This window comes from Rhipicephalus microplus, unplaced genomic scaffold (assembly GCF_043290135.1).
Source record: "Rhipicephalus microplus isolate Deutch F79 unplaced genomic scaffold, USDA_Rmic scaffold_124, whole genome shotgun sequence".
NCBI classification, from domain to species: domain Eukaryota; kingdom Metazoa; phylum Arthropoda; class Arachnida; order Ixodida; family Ixodidae; genus Rhipicephalus; species Rhipicephalus microplus.
In genome coordinates, this window is record NW_027464696.1 from 300,001 (window position 1) to 312,500 (window position 12,500).

Consider the following 12,500-nt stretch of genomic DNA (forward strand, 5'->3'; position numbering starts at 1 on the left):
GAGGCGTCGAAGCCGGTTCTCCAAGCCGGACCCGTAGGTATCGTTGTGTGCTCGCTCTCATTGGCCCGCCTAACCAGAAAATGCCTGCGGTACACCCATTTGGATAAGAGTGCACGCAGATGCGGGCCTCGACGGCTACACATTTCCTCGGGCGGCCGCCTCCCGGCCTCCGTGGAGCGCGGGATGCACGGTCCCATCGACAAGCCTCTCCCGTTTTTACCGTGGCGTCGCGGTTCACCACGGCGGGCGGGTCGGTCTCCTCCGCATAAAAAGGGGGACCCCCGCTTTTTGTTCCACGAAATCGCACAAGCTTTTTTCGCATCCACGGTTTGCCACCGCACACCAAAATGCCGATCCGGCTGCTTACTTTAGCCAACAGGTGGAGCCAGGCGCGCCGTACTTGCGCGGCACTTCCCACGTCCACCGAAGTCGGTGCCAAGGACCACTTTCGGCGCCGGAGCCGCGTACGAGCCTACTCGAGGCGGAAGAACGAAGCCAGCAAGGGCCTGGCCGCAAGTGCGTTCAATTGTCGGGACGTCCAAGTCCCTCGTTCTTCCGTGCTTCCTCTTTCGGCAAGTCGTTGCGGCACCTTCCCAAAGCGCGCAGACCCGCTAATCGCGACGAGCGCGACGTGGCCGTGCCGCCTTTCCCTCGGCAGCAAGCAAAACGCCTGGCAACGTCGACGCTCCCCTAACCGCGATCTCGCACCGTGTTTCGTGTGGCGAATTCAAAAGCCGGCCGGCGCTGCTGCAACCATTACGGTCGGTACGCATACGCCGCGGAGGGCGGGACGGTCATCGGAGCGTGCGGTTCCTCCATCGAGTACTGCGCACCTCGGCCGTCGCATCGCCGTGCCATGACCGGCCGCGCGTCAACGCGAACCGGTGCCAGCGAGATCCCTCGCCTGCAAGAACCGACCGGCAGCCTCCGTCACCCGAGGACGCGGAGGCGCTTGCCGCGGACGGCGGGACGGTATGCACTGGTGCACAGCGGACCCGTCACATCGCCAGTTCCTTGACCGACCGCCGACGCTTGTGCCGTTCCTCTCGTACTTGGCAGTCGCCGCGCGATTGTCGGGTCTCGTTCTTGCACGCTCGAACGGTCGGGAGGGCACTCGGCTGGCGTTTCGGGAACGCGCAGCCTCGCCTTCTACCGACGTAACCACGACTCGCCGTTCGCGCTCCGCCGCTCCTGTTTACAGTACTAGGCGGTCCCGCAGCGGTCGGGTCGCGCATTTCGAGCGCTTCGAGCCACGGTGCAGTGGCGGGTCGAAAGCCGACCTATGAGTGCGTTGCGCCGTTTGTACCCGCGTCCGCCACCTGGCCGACCGTCCAAGGTCGCGGTGTTGGCGTCCGCTGGGCGCAACAATTTGTCACGGGGTGCCGCTCCACATTCAGGCAGCCCCGTGGGGAAAAGCCGACCCCGCGTCCAAACGGGGTCAGCGGCAGAAAGTGTCGGGCGCAGACGCAGCCGAGGCGCTCACCCTTCACAATCCGTTAATGATCCTTCCGCAGGTTCACCTACGGAAACCTTGTTACGACTTTTACTTCCTCTAAATGATCAAGTTTGGTCATCTTTCCAACAGACCGGCGCAACCGAAAGGCCGCGCCGGACATCGGTCCGAAGACCTCACTAAATCATTCAATCGGTAGTAGCGACGGGCGGTGTGTACAAAGGGCAGGGACGTAATCAACGCGAGCTTATGACTCGCGCTTACTGGGAATTCCTCGTTCAAGGGGAACAATTGCAAGCCCCTATCCCAATCACGAAAGAAGTTCCACGGGTTACCCAGTCTTTTCAGACAGGGATAAAGACACGCTGCTTCCTTCAGTGTAGCGCGCGTGCGGCCCCGGACATCTACGGGCATCACAGACCTGTTATTGCTCTGTTTCGTGCGGCTAGGAGCCGCTTGTCCCTCTAAGAAGGTTGTAAGGTGCTGGGAACCCCGCACCTATTTAATAGGCTAGAGTCTCGTTCGTTATCGGAATTAACCAGACAAATCGCTCCACCAACTAAGAACGGCCATGCACCACCATCCACCGAATCAAGAAAGAGCTCTCAATCTGTCAATCCTCCCAGTGTCCGGGCCGGGTAAGTTTTCCCGTGTTGAGTCAAATTAAGCCGCAGGCTCCACTCCTGGTGGTGCCCTTCCGTCAATTCCTTTAAGTTTCAGCTTTGCAACCATACTTCCCCCGGAACCCAAATACTTTGGTTTCCCGGAAGCTGCCCGCCGAGTCATTTGAGTAACTCAGGCGGATCGCTGGTTGGCATCGTTTATGGTCAGAACTAGGGCGGTATCTGATCGCCTTCGAACCTCTGACTTTCGTTCTTGATCAATGAAAACATTCTTGGCAAATGCTTTCGCAGTAGTTCGTCTTGCGACGGTCCAAGAATTTCACCTCTAGCGCCGCAATACGAATGCCCCCGTCCGTCCCTCTTAATCATTACCTCGTATTCCAAAAACCAACAGAACAGAAACGAGGTCTTGTTCTATTATTCCATGCAAGTTTATTCAGGCGACTCGCCTGCGTTGAGCACTCTAATTTTTTCAAAGTAAAAGCACCGGCCATCTCGAGGCACACAATGAAGTGCACCAAGAAAGAACCGGCATGATGTTCAGTCCGAGCCGTCGCATCGGGTAGATGCACTACTCGTCTGGAACTGAGATCCAACTACGAGCTTTTTAACCGCAGCAGCTTTAGTATACGCTATTGGAGCTGGAATTACCGCGGCTGCTGGCACCAGACTTGCCCTCCAATTGATCCTCGTTAAAGGATTTAGAGTGTACTCATTTCAATTACGGGGCCTCAAAAGAGTCCCGTATTGTTATTTTTCGTCACTACCTCCCCGTGCCGGGAGTGGGTAATTTGCGCGCCTGCTGCCTTCCTTGGATGTGGTAGCCGTTTCTCAGGCTCCCTCTCCGGAATCGAACCCTGATTCTCCGTTACCCGTAACAACCATGGTAAGCAAGTAACCTACCATCGAAAGTTGATAAGGCAGACACTTGAAAGAAACGTCGCCGGCTCGTGGCCATGCGATCAGCACAAAGTTATCCAGAGTCACCACACAATACGGGCCGAAACCCGATCGATCTTGGTCTAATAAAAGCACCCGTTACCCAAAGGGCTCCAGGCTCACTGCATGTATTAGCTCTAGAATTGCCACAGTTATCCAAGTAGGAAGAAACGATCTAAGGAACCATAACTGATTTAATGAGCCATTCGCGGTTTCGCCTTATTTCGGCATGTACTTAGACATGCATGGCTTAATCTTTGAGACAAGCATATGATTACTGGCAGGATCAACCAGGTAATCGTTCGACTGCGCGTCCGTCCTCGCCTTCGGCGGGCCGGACGCAGTCTGTGTGCGGCGGAGGCCACCTTCAGGCGCCCCAACACGCTTATTTTGCACTCCGAGATGACGGCGTTCGAGCTCGCTACGGCACAACCTTCCCGAAAGACGAGTGGGAGCCGTGCGGCAAGAAGCACGTTCATGCTCGCTCTTTTTCGTTGCATCGACTCGGTCGCGCCGTGCGGGTTGCCCAAGCCCGCTGCACTGTCGGTGGACCGGCCGGAACTAGCAACGGAGCCGAGACCGCAAAGCCGCCAGACGACGGGTCACGCCCGCGTCTTCGGCGCTTTCGCATCTGAATCGCCCGAGGACGACACGGAACACACCTCGATATCGTGGTAAAACGGCACCGTCCGACAACCAGCCCCTAACGCATCAAGCGGATGAGGCTGCAGACGACTGCCGTGGATTCCCCTGGAGCAGACCCGAGGACACGCTTGACGAGGCCGAAGCCCGCCGCATATCAGACACCCGGTCGCTTTCGCGTACGCCGCTCACGAGAACCCCCACATAATAGCAGCGATAAGTACCCAGACCTCCTTGGGCACTAATACGAGCGTACTCGAGAAAATTTCACCGCGGGTGTGCCCCGAAACGTGTGGCACGTTGAGCGTGCCACAAGTCTACGTCGCTCTCAAACCCGCCGAGGTCGTAGAATTTGCGACCCTACTCACGAAATTGCCACCGAGGATACGGCCGCAAACGTACCGCACCTTGGGTAGGCCACGAGTTTGTGCAACACTACGCTGACGGCACAGCACCGAGGTCGTGCGCGCACGCACGGGAAAATTCCGCCGCGGTTTCTGCCGAAAACGTGAGGCACCACGACTCTCCGCAAGTTCGCGTCGACTGCGAAAGACCGAAGTCGTGAACGACGTGTCCGCTACTCGCCGCCGACACGCTGGACACCAAACGTACAACGAATCGACGGCGTCGTAGAGGCCCACGACGCGGTTTTCCTTAACGACGTCTCGGCGTGGCACCGACAGGTTAGAACGGCCGACCAACGTTCCCTGTCCGCCGTTCGGCTCAGTCGAAGGGCTCGGCGACTTCGGCAACGCTGCGAAGCCGCACGGTGACGCACGCCATGTCCCCATTTTTTTTTTCTTTCTGCGTCTGCCGGGGTGCCCCTATAATAGCAGCGATAAGCACCCAGACCGCCGTGGGTCGCTCGCCCCGGCTGACGTGGTTTTTCGTACTCCTGCGGCGGTCGCCGTCAAGCACGTCCAAATACGCTACTTTCGTGGGCGCATTCACGCTCTTTCGCTTCGCCGGAGTGCCAGCACTCACTCTGCCAAAAACGGCGAACATCCGAGCGGCGGTTCCCACTTTTGCGTCGGCGTCGCAAACCCCGCCCCGGCAGACGAGGTTTGCCGTACTCGTGCGACGGTGGCCGGCGGGCACGTCGAAAGACGCCGATATCGTGCGCGAATTGGCGCACCTTGGCTTCACAGGAGTGCCGCCACTGACTCCTCCAAAAACGGCGAAGATCCGAGCGGCGCTTCCCACTTTCGCATCGGCGTCCCGAACTCCGCCCCGGCTGACGCGGTTTACCGTACTCGTGCGACGGTCGCCGGCGAGCACGTGGAAAGACGCCGATATCGTGCCCGAATCGGCTCCGTTCGGCTTCGCCGGAGTGCCAGCACTGGCTCGGCGAAAGACGACGAACATCCGAGCGACGGTTCTCACTATTGCGTACGCGTCGCAAACCCCGCCCCGGCAGACGCACTTTGCCGTACTCGTGCGACGGTCGCCGGCGAGCACGTAGAAAGACGCCGATATCGTGCCGGAATCGGCCCCGTTTGGCTTCGCCGGAGTGCCAGCACTCACTCGGCCACAAACGGCGAACATCCGAGCGGCGGTTCCCACTTAGCCGTCGGCGTCCCGAACTCCGCCCCGGCAGACGCGGTTGCCGAGCTCGTGCGACTAGCGACCGCGAAGCCGTCTCGCGACGCCGCTTTCGTGCGCGGCTCCCACTGCGACCTGGGTCACCCGAGGTCGACGAGCAAAAAAGAATGTCGAAAAAAAAATTTTTTTTTTTTTTGCGTCTGCCGGGGTGCCCCTATAATAGCAGCGATAAGCACCCAGACCGCCATGGGTCGCTCGCCCCGGCTGACGTGGTTTTTCGTTTTCCTGCGGTGGTCGTCGTCAAGCACGTCCAAACACGCCACTTTCGTGGGCGCATTCGCGCTCTTTCGCTTCGCCGGAGTGCCAGCACTCACTCTGCCAAAAACGGCGAACATCCTAGTGGCGGTTCCCACTTTTGCGTCGGCGTCGCCAACCCCGCCCCGGCATACGCGGTTTGCCGTACTCGTGCGGCGGTGGCCGGCGGGCACGTCGAAAGACACCGATATCGTGCGCGAGTCGATGCTTCTTGGTCTCGCAGGAGGGCCGCCACTCACTCCTGCAAAAACGGCGAAGATCCGAGCGGCGCTTCCCACTTTTTCGTCGGCGTCGCAAACCTCGCCCCGGCAGACGCGCTTTGCCGTACTCGTGCGACGGTCGCCGGCGAGCACGTCGAAATACGCCGATATCGTGCCCGAATCGGCCCCGTTTCGCTTCGCCGGAGTGCCAGCACTCGCTCGGCCAAAGACGACGAACATCCGAGCGACGGTTCCCACTATTGCGTACGCGTCGCAAACCCCGCCCCGGCAGACGCGGTTTGCCGTACTCGTGCGGCGGTGGCCGGCGGGCACGTCGAAAGACGCCGATATCGTGCACGAATTGGCGCTCCTTGGCTTCACCGGAGTGCCAGCGCTCACTCGGCCAAAAACGGCGAACATCCGAGCAGCGGTACCCACTTAGCCGTCGGCATCCCGAACTCCGCGCCGGCTGACGCGGTTGCCGAGCTCGTGCGACTAGCGACCGCGAACGCGTCTCGCGACGCCGCTTTCGTGCGCGGCTCCCATTGCGACCTGGGTTACCCGAGCTCGACCAGCAAAAAAGAAGGTCGAAAAAAAATTTTTTTTTTTTCTGCGTCTGCCGGGGTGCCCCTATAATAGCAGCGATAAGCACCCAGACCGCCGTGGGTCGCTCGCCCCGGCTGACGTGGTTTTTCGTACTCCTGCAGCGGTCGCCGTCAAGCACGTCCAAATACGCCACTTTCGTGGGCGCATTCGCGCTCTTTCGCGTCGCCGGAGTGCCAGCACTCACTCTGCCAAAAACGGCCAACATCCGAGCGGCGGTTCCCACTTTTGCGTCGGCGTCGTAAACCCCGCCCCGGCAGACGCGGTTTGCCCTACTCGTGCGACGGTCGCCGGCGAGCGCGTCGAAAGACGCCGATATCGTGCGCTAATTGGCGCTCCTTGGCTTCTCCGGAGTGCCGCCACTCACTCCTCCAAAAACGGCGAAGATCCGAGCGGCGTTCTCCACTTTCGCATCGGCGTCCCGAACTCCGCCCGGGCTGACGCGGTTTACCGTACTCGTGCGACGGTCGCCGGCGGGCACGTCGAAAGACGCCGATATCGTGCCGTAATCGGCCCCGTTTGGCTTCGCCCGAGTGCCAGCACTCACTCGGCCAAAAACGGCGAACATCCGAGCAGCGTTTCCCACTTTCGCATCGGCGTCCCGAAGCCCGCCCCGGCAGACGCGGTTTGCCCTACTCGAGCGACGGTCGCCGGCGATCACGTCGAAAGGCGCCGAATTCGTGCACGAATCGATGCTTCTTGGTCTCGCAGGAGGGCCGCCACTCACTCCTGCAAAAACGGCGAAGATCCGAGTTGCGCTTCCCACTTTTTCGTCGGCGTCCCGAACTACGCCCCGGCTGACGCGGTTTACCGTACTCGTGCGACGGTCGCCGGCGGTCACTTCAAAATACGCCGATTTCGTGGGCGCATTCACGCTGTTTCGCTTCCCCGGAGTGCCAACACTCACTCTGCCGAAAGCGGCGATCATCCGAGCGGCGGTTCCCACTTTTGCGTCGGCTTCGCAAACGGCGCCCCGGCAGACGCGCTCGTGCGACGTACTCGTGCGACGGTCGCCGGCGAGCACGTCGAAAGACGCCGATATCGTGCTCGAATCGACCCCGTTTCGCTTCGCCGGAGTGCTGCCAGTCACGGCGCAGAAAACGGCGAACAAGTGTTTTTTTTTTTTTCCTAGAATTTGTGTTATAGAAGGCACATTTGATATCGGACGATAATTTTCAACTTTATCACGCGCACCGATTTTCGTGTAGAGGTTTGCAAATTTATGGGAATTTCTCCACTTGGAATAATGCGATTTAGTAGTACTACGAGAACTTCATGGATGTACTCAAGGGTACGGGGCAAGTCAGTTACGTCAACACCTGCAGATTATTTACACTTCAAACTGAAAATTGTTGGTTGTGAGTCCTCGTGTGATATTAAAGGCCGATTCGCTAACACATAGAACAAAGAAAGAAAGGAAGAAAAAACGCCCGCGCTCGCTCAAGAAACCTGGGTTCGCAACAAGTGGCAACAACAAGCAACCGAGCGAGTGCGCCAAAACCCGTGGCGGCCGAACAAACGCGAAGTCCCAACCGCGTCAGCCGGGGCGGCACGGGACAGGAAAAATCACTTCAGCCGGGGCGGCGGGGCACCGAATAAACCTCGTCACCTCGTCGCAGGATAAAAGAGGAAACAAAAAGTCTAAACAGCGTCTGCTGGAGCGAATGCGTAATAAAACAACAACAACAACAAAAAAAAAAACACCCGCGCTCAAGAAGTCTGCAATCACCACAAAAGGCGACTGTGACCGAGCAGCGTCAGCCGGGGCCGTGCGGAAACGGAAAAACCGCGACTACCGGGGCGTCGAGGCACCGAAAAATCCACTTCAGCCGCGGCGAAAAAAAAAACAAAAAGAAAGACGGAGGGGGGGGGGGGAACCACGTCTGCCGGGGCGAAGGAAAAAAAAAACGCGTCTGCCGGGGCGAGCCCGGGTGCGGCACCACCGGGAAAACTGTGGCAAACAGACATGGCGATCGAGTGAGTGGGCCGCCAGCCAGGCTCAGCCAAAAAGTGCAAAGTCCGAACTGCGTCAGCCGGGGCGGCAAAAACCGCGTCAGCCGGGGCGGCGCAAAAAACCGCGTCTGCCGGGGCGGCACGAAACCGCGTCAGCCGGGGCGGCGCGAAAACTGCGTCAGCCGGGGCGAAAGAAAAAAAAAAAACGCGTCTGCCGGGGCAAGCCCGGGTGCGGCACCACCGGGAAAACTGTGGCAAACAGACATGGCGATCGAGTGAGTGGGCCGCCAGCCAGGCACAGCCGAAAAGTGCAAAGTCCGAACCGTGTCAGCCGGGGCGGCAAAAACCGCGTCAGCCGGGGCGGCGCGAAAACCGCGTCTGCCGGGGCGGCGCGAAAACTGCGTCAGCCGGGGCGAGCCCGGGTGCGGCACCACCGGGAAAACTGTGGCTAACAGACATGGCGATCGAGTGAGTGGGCCACCAGCCAGGCTCAGCCGAAAAGTGCTAAGTCCGAACTGCGTCAGCCGGGGCGGCAAAAACCGCGTCAGCCGGGGCGGCAAAAACCGCGTCAGCCGGGGCGGCGCAAAAACCGCGTCTGCCGGGGCGGCACGAAACCGCGTCAGCCGGGGCGGCGCGAAAACTGCGTCAGCCGGGGCGAGCCCGGGTGCGGCACCACCGGGAAAACTGTGGCAAACAGACATGGCGATCGAGTGAGTGGGCCGCCAGCCAGGCTCAGCCAAAAAGTGCCAAGTCCGAACTGCGTCAGCCGGGGCGGCAAAAAACCGCGTCAGCCGGGGCGGCGCAAAAAACCGCGTCTGCCGGGGCGGCGCGAAAACCGCGTCTGCCGGGGCGGCGCGAAAACTGCGTCAGCCGGGGCGAAAGAAAAAAAAAACGCGTCTGCCGGGGCGAGCCCGGGTGCGGCACCACCGGGAAAACTGTGGCAAACAGACATGGCGATCGAGTGAGTGGGCCGCCAGCCAGGCACAGCCGAAAAGTGCCAAGTCCGAACTGCGTCTGCCGGGGCGGCACGAAACCGCGTCAGCCGGGGCGGCGCGAAAACTGCGTCAGCCGGGGCGAAAGAAAAAAAAAAACGCGTCTGCCGGGGCGAGCCCGGGTGCGGCACCACCGGGAAAACTGTGGCAAACAGACATGGCGATCGAGTGAGTGGGCCGCCAGCCAGGCTCAGCCAAAAAGTGCAAAGTCCGAACTGCGTCAGCCGGGGCGGCAAAAACCGCGTCAGCCGGGGCGGCGCAAAAAACCGCGTCTGCCGGGGCGGCACGAAACCGCGTCAGCCGGGGCGGCGCGAAAACTGCGTCAGCCGGGGCGAAAGAAAAAAAAAAAAAACGCGTCTGCCGGGGCAAGCCCGGGTGCGGCACCACCGGGAAAACTGTGGCAAACAGACATGGCGATCGAGTGAGTGGGCCGCCAGCCAGGCACAGCCGAAAAGTGCAAAGTCCGAACCGTGTCAGCCGGGGCGACGCAAAAACCGCGTCAGCCGGGGCGGCGCGAAAACCGCGTCAGCCGGGGCGGCACGAAACCGCGTCAGCCGGGGCGGCGCGAAAACTGCGTCAGCCGGGGCGGCGCGAAAACCTCGTCAGCCGGGGCGAGCGAAAAGGGGGGGGGGGAACCACGTCTGCCGGGGCGAAAGAAAAAAAAAACGCGTCTGCCGGGGCGAGCCCGGGTGCGGCACCACCGGGAAGACTGTGGCAAACAGACATGGCGATCGAGTGAGTGGGCCGCCAGCCAGGCTCAGCCCAAAAAGTGCTAAGTCCGAACTGCGTCAGCCGGGGCGGCAAAAACCGCGTCAGCCGGGGCGGCGCGAAAACCGCGTCTGCCGGGGCGGCGCGAAAACTGCGTCAGCCGGGGCGAGCCCGGGTGCGGCACCACCGGGAAAACTGTGGCTAACAGACATGGCGATCGAGTGAGTGGGCCACCAGCCAGGCTCAGCCAAAAAGTGCTAAGTCCGAACTGCGTCAGCCGGGGCGGCAAAAACCGCGTCAGCCGGGGCGGCAAAAACCGCGTCAGCCGGGGCGGCGCAAAAACCGCGTCTGCCGGGGCGGCACGAAACCGCGTCAGCCGGGGCGGCGCGAAAACTGCGTCAGCCGGGGCGAGCCCGGGTGCGGCACCACCGGGAAAACTGTGGCAAACAGACATGGCGATCGAGTGAGTGGGCCGCCAGCCAGGCTCAGCCAAAAAGTGCCAAGTCCGAACTGCGTCAGCCGGGGCGGCAAAAAACCGCGTCAGCCGGGGCGGCGCAAAAAACCGCGTCTGCCGGGGCGGCGCGAAACCGCGTCAGCCGGGGCGGCGCGAAAACTGCGTCAGCCGGGGCGGCGCGAAAACCTCGTCAGCCGGGGCGAGCGAAAAGGGGGGGGGGGAACCACGTCTGCCGGGGCGAAAGAAAAAAAAAACGCGTCTGCCGGGGCGAGCCCGGGTGCGGCACCACCGGGAAGACTGTGGCAAACAGACATGGCGATCGAGTGAGTGGGCCGCCAGCCAGGCTCAGCCCAAAAAGTGCTAAGTCCGAACTGCGTCAGCCGGGGCGGCAAAAACCGCGTCAGCCGGGGCGGCGCGAAAACCGCGTCTGCCGGGGCGGCGCGAAAACTGCGTCAGCCGGGGCGAGCCCGGGTGCGGCACCACCGGGAAAACTGTGGCTAACAGACATGGCGATCGAGTGAGTGGGCCACCAGCCAGGCTCAGCCAAAAAGTGCCAAGTCCGAACTGCGTCAGCCGGGGCGGCAAAAACCGCGTCAGCCGGGGCGGCAAAAACCGCGTCAGCCGGGGCGGCGCAAAAACCGCGTCTGCCGGGGCGGCACGAAACCGCGTCAGCCGGGGCGGCGCGAAAACTGCGTCAGCCGGGGCGAGCCCGGGTGCGGCACCACCGGGAAAACTGTGGCAAACAGACATGGCGATCGAGTGAGTGGGCCGCCAGCCAGGCTCAGCCAAAAAGTGCCAAGTCCGAACTGCGTCAGCCGGGGCGGCAAAAAACCGCGTCAGCCGGGGCGGCGCAAAAAACCGCGTCTGCCGGGGCGGCGCGAAAACCGCGTCTGCCGGGGCGGCGCGAAAACTGCGTCAGCCGGGGCGAAAGAAAAAAAAAACGCGTCTGCCGGGGCGAGCCCGGGTGCGGCACCACCGGGAAAACTGTGGCAAACAGACATGGCGATCGAGTGAGTGGGCCGCCAGCCAGGCACAGCCGAAAAGTGCCAAGTCCGAACTGCGTCTGCCGGGGCGGCACGAAACCGCGTCAGCCGGGGCGGCGCGAAAACTGCGTCAGCCGGGGCGAAAGAAAAAAAAAACGCGTCTGCCGGGGCGAGCCCGGGTGCGGCACCACCGGGAAAACTGTGGCAAACAGACATGGCGATCGAGTGAGTGGGCCGCCAGCCAGGCTCAGCCAAAAAGTGCAAAGTCCGAACTGCGTCAGCCGGGGCGGCAAAAACCGCGTCAGCCGGGGCGGCGCAAAAAACCGCGTCTGCCGGGGCGGCACGAAACCGCGTCAGCCGGGGCGGCGCGAAAACTGCGTCAGCCGGGGCGAAAGAAAAAAAAAAACGCGTCTGCCGGGGCAAGCCCGGGTGCGGCACCACCGGGAAAACTGTGGCAAACAGACATGGCGATCGAGTGAGTGGGCCGCCAGCCAGGCACAGCCGAAAAGTGCAAAGTCCGAACCGTGTCAGCCGGGGCGACGCAAAAACCGCGTCAGCCGGGGCGGCGCGAAAACCGCGTCAGCCGGGGCGGCACGAAACCGCGTCAGCCGGGGCGGCGCGAAAACTGCGTCAGCCGGGGCGGCGCGAAAACCTCGTCAGCCGGGGCGAGCGAAAAGGGGGGGGGGGAACCACGTCTGCCGGGGCGAAAGAAAAAAAAAACGCGTCTGCCGGGGCGAGCCCGGGTGCGGCACCACCGGGAAGACTGTGGCAAACAGACATGGCGATCGAGTGAGTGGGCCGCCAGCCAGGCTCAGCCCAAAAAGTGCTAAGTCCGAACTGCGTCAGCCGGGGCGGCAAAAACCGCGTCAGCCGGGGCGGCGCGAAAACCGCGTCTGCCGGGGCGGCGCGAAAACTGCGTCAGCCGGGGCGAGCCCGGGTGCGGCACCACCGGGAAAACTGTGGCTAACAGACATGGCGATCGAGTGAGTGGGCCACCAGCCAGGCTCAGCCAAAAAGTGCTAAGTCCGAACTGCGTCAGCCGGGGCGGCAAAAACCGCGTCAGCCGGGGCGGCAAAAACCGCGTCAGCCGGGG

At 61.8% G+C, this 12,500-nt stretch overlaps 1 non-coding gene across 1 annotated transcript; it reads right to left on the reverse strand.

Moving 5' to 3' along the window:
• Positions 1–1,497: 1,497 nt before the first annotated feature.
• LOC142790742 (small subunit ribosomal RNA) lies at positions 1,498–3,312 on the reverse strand. The gene has a single exon (XR_012889733.1). It is a non-coding gene; the product is annotated as a small subunit ribosomal RNA (ribosomal RNA).
• Positions 3,313–12,500: the final 9,188 nt, after the last annotated feature.